Consider the following 3,930-nt stretch of genomic DNA (forward strand, 5'->3'; position numbering starts at 1 on the left):
CAATGTTCAGCAAAGACACCAGGTGCACCACCAACCCCACCCTTTCCAACCACAACAAAGAAGATATGAGCAACCCCAAGTCTATGTTGGAGAGAATGACAGGGCCAATGCTCAACAGTATGGAGCTGGTATTCAGGCACCACCTGTGCAAAACAACAACTTTGAAGTGAAAGCATCATTGCTGAATATGGTCCAGAACTCAAAGTTCCATGGGTTAGCAATGGAAGATCCCTTGGAACACTTGGACCAGTTTGATAAGGTGTGCGATCTGACCAAGATAAATGGAGTTTCAGAAGACAGCTTCAAGCTAAGACTATTCCCATTCAGTCTTGGTGATAAAGCTCATCAATGGGAGAAGAATCTTCCAAGAGGATCCATTCAAACCTGGGAGCAATGCAAGCAAGCCTTCTTATCTAAGTTCTTCTCCACCTCAAGAACTGCAAAACTGAGGAACCAAATCTCTAGCTTCACTCAGCACAGCAATGAAAGTTTTGGTGAAGCATATGAGAGATTCAGGAGCTACACAAACCAATGCCCACACCATGGGTTTAGTGAGGCTTCTCTTCTCAGCACACTGTATAGGGGAGCTCTTCCCAAGATTAGAAACCAGCTGGATACTGCTTCCAATGGGAACTTTCTGGGTAAAGAGATACATGCTGCTTTAGAGCTAGTAGAGAACTTAGCATTGAGCAATGACACTTATGGTGAAGACTATGACAGATCAAATAGGTATGAAGGTTCAAGCTCAGAACAGAGGCTCACCAGAGAAGTTAAGGAGTTGAGGAGTGAATTGGACAAGCTGAAATTCACCACTCAAAAGCCAATGCATTTTGTTGGAGAGTATGAGGAACCTTCTCAAATTTTTGAGAACATAAGTGAAGAAGGTCTTACCCAAGAGGAGTTCAACTACATTGGGAATCAGAGGTTCCAAAGATATCAGTATGGTAATGCCAATCCAAACCTCTCTTACAGGAACACCAATGTAGCTAACCCACAAGACCAGGTCTATCCCAATTCTCAAGCTCCAAAGAACTTTGTTCCCAAGAACAACTTTCAAGGGTCATTCCAACCCAAGAATCAATTTGGTCAGAATCAGAGTTTTGGTCAGCAACAGCAACCATTTCAGGGCACTGGTTACACTTCACAGCAGCCAAAGGCACCACCAGGATTTGGTCCACCACAGTTCCAACAGCAGGCGCCGGTTCAACAACAGTTTCAGCCACCAATGGTCCAACAGCAGCCACCGATGGGTACAGATATGGTTGGTATTCTGCAACAACTTCTTCAGGGTCAACAGACTATGCAGCAGGAAATCAAGGAACTGAAGCAAAACCAAGCATCAAGCTCAAGGAACCAAGGTCACCTACCTGGAAAACCAGAACCCAACCCCAAGGAATATGCCAAAGCAATTACACTGAGGAGTGGCAAGGAATTACCTGGTATTGAGAACAACAAAGTGATCATTGAGGACAATGATCAACCTGAGGGGGAGGCAGCCTTAAAGGATGATCAAGTTGCTGAGAAACCAAGGACAGAAAAAGGTAAAGAGGTAGCAAAGGAACCAGAACCAGAGAAGAAGTATGTGCCACCACCTCCATACCAACCCAAGCTCCCATTTCCAGGGAGATTTAAGAAGCAACTAGTGAACAAGGCAAGAGCTGTATTTGAGAAGGCACTCAAAGAGACACCACTCACAATGCCTCTCATTGATGCATTCCTAATGATGCCAAAGATGGGGAAGTTCTTGAAGGATGCAATTCTGAACAAGACAAAAGAGCTTCAAGGCATGGTAGTACTAAGTCATGAATGCAGTGCTATCATTCAGAAGAAGTCCATTCCAAGGAAGTTAACTGATCCAGGGAGCTTCACACTCCCTTGTGCCATTGGACCTCTTCTATTCTCTGGATGTCTTTGTGATTTAGGAGCATCAGTCAGCTTGATGCCATTCTCCATAGCTAAGAAGTTGGGCTTTAGAGTTTTCAAACCCTCAAGGATTTCTCTTATCCTTGCAGATAGATCAGTTAGATTGCCTGTTGGTATGTTGGAAGATCTACCTGTCAAGATAGGTGGTTTTGAAGTTCCAACAGATTTTGTTGTGCTGGAAATGGATGAGGAACCAGTAGATCCTCTCATCTTGGGCAGGCCATTCTTAGCAACTGCAGGAGCCATCATTGATGTGAGAGGTGGGATAATAGAGCTTCAACTTGGGTCTGAAAGGCTCAAGTTTGATGTGAATGAGATTGATGAAGAAACCCACCATTGAAGGTCAATGTTTCTATGTGGAGACAATGGACCAGTTGGCTGATGAGTTGCTTGAGGAACTGAACACTGAGGATCCTCTTCAAGCTGCTCTAACTCAAGAACAAGGAGATAATGAGCTCTTGGCTGAAGCAAGTGAAGGGTATAAGCTGTATCTGGACAATGCAAGAGAGCTGGGTCCTGAAACAAGGTTTTTGGAGCTGGAACAAAGAGGCTCTGAAGTCTTTGCTATCAAGGAATCAGTCACCAGCCAAAGCAACCTGGACCAGGACTGGAATGAGGCGGATGCACCCTCTGTTGAGCTCAAGCCTCTACCAACAGGGCTCAGGTATGCATTCTTAGGCCTAAACTCTACTTTTCCCGTGATCATAAATGATAACCTGCTGGAGCATGAGGAACGTGCATTACTTAGTGAAATAAGGAAATTCAGGAGAGCCATAGGGTATTCCTTGGCAGATATTAGAGGAATCTCTCCTGATATATGCACCCACAGGATCCACCTGGAGGACCAAGCCATGTCCTCTATTGAGCACCAACGTAGACTTAACCCTAACCTTAGGGAAGTGGTTAAGAAGGAGATACTAAAGCTTCTTGAGGCAGGGATAATTTACCCAATCTCTGACTCAAGATGGGTGTCTCCTGTTCACGTTGTGCCCAAGAAAGGTGGGATCACAGTGGTGAAAAACGATAAGGATGAACTCATAGCTCAAAGAACCATAACTGGCCATCGCATGTGCATTGACTATAGGAAATTGAATTCTGCTTCTAGAAAAGATCATTTCCCTTTACCATTCATTGATCAAATGCTTGAAAGGTTAGCTAATCATCCTTATTTTTGTTTTCTCGATGGGTACTCTGGATTTTTTCAAATTCCCATAGATCCAAGAGATCAAGAGAAAACAACATTCACATGTCCTTATGGCACTTATGCTTATAGGAGAATGCCCTTTGGTTTATGTAATGCACCAGCCACTTTTCAAAGATGTATGATGCACATTTTCTCTGACATTATTGAAGAGAAAGTTGAGGTGTTCATGGATGACTTTAGTGTCTATGGCTCCTCCTTCTCGGATTGTCTCTCTAATTTGACACAGGTGTTGGAGAGATGTGAGCAGCACAACTTGGTGCTGAACTGGGAGAAGTGTCATTTCATGGTGCAAGAAGGGATAGTTCTTAGGCACAAGATCTCTAAAAAGGGCATTGAGGTTGATAAGGCAAAGGTGGAGGTGATGGTGAATCTGCAAACCCCCACTTCAGTTAAAGGGATAAGGAGCTTCCTGGGTCATGCAGGGTTTTATAGAAGATTCATAAAGGACTTCTCAAGGATTGCCAGACCCTTAACAAGACTGTTGTGTAAGGAGGTGGATTTCATCTTTGATGCTGAATGTGAAGAAGCCTTTAAGTTGATCAAGGAGGCATTGGTTAGTGCACCAATAGTTCAGGCACCAGACTGGTCTCTACCTTTTGAGGTCATGACAGATGCTTCTGACTTTGCTGTTGGAGCAGTACTTGGACAAAAAAAAGACAAGAAGCTGCATGTGATCTACTATGCCAGTAGAACACTTGACTCTGCCCAAGAAAAGTATGCTACAACTGAAAAGGAAATGCTAGCAATAGTTTTTGCCTTTGATAAGTTCAGAAGCTACCTGGTGGGATCAAAGGTCATTGTGT

General features: G+C 43.9%; 1 non-coding gene across 1 annotated transcript; it reads right to left on the minus strand.

The window, feature by feature from the left end:
- Nucleotides 1-442: 442 nt before the first annotated feature.
- LOC112083578 lies at nucleotides 443-549 on the minus strand. Its single transcript, XR_002897714.1, has one exon. It is a non-coding gene; the product is annotated as a small nucleolar RNA R71 (small nucleolar RNA).
- Between the last annotated feature and the right edge of the window lie 3,381 nt (nucleotides 550-3,930).

Source organism: Eutrema salsugineum, unplaced genomic scaffold (genome assembly GCF_000478725.1).
Source record: "Eutrema salsugineum unplaced genomic scaffold, Eutsalg1_0 scaffold_6, whole genome shotgun sequence".
Classification (NCBI taxonomy): domain Eukaryota; kingdom Viridiplantae; phylum Streptophyta; class Magnoliopsida; order Brassicales; family Brassicaceae; genus Eutrema; species Eutrema salsugineum.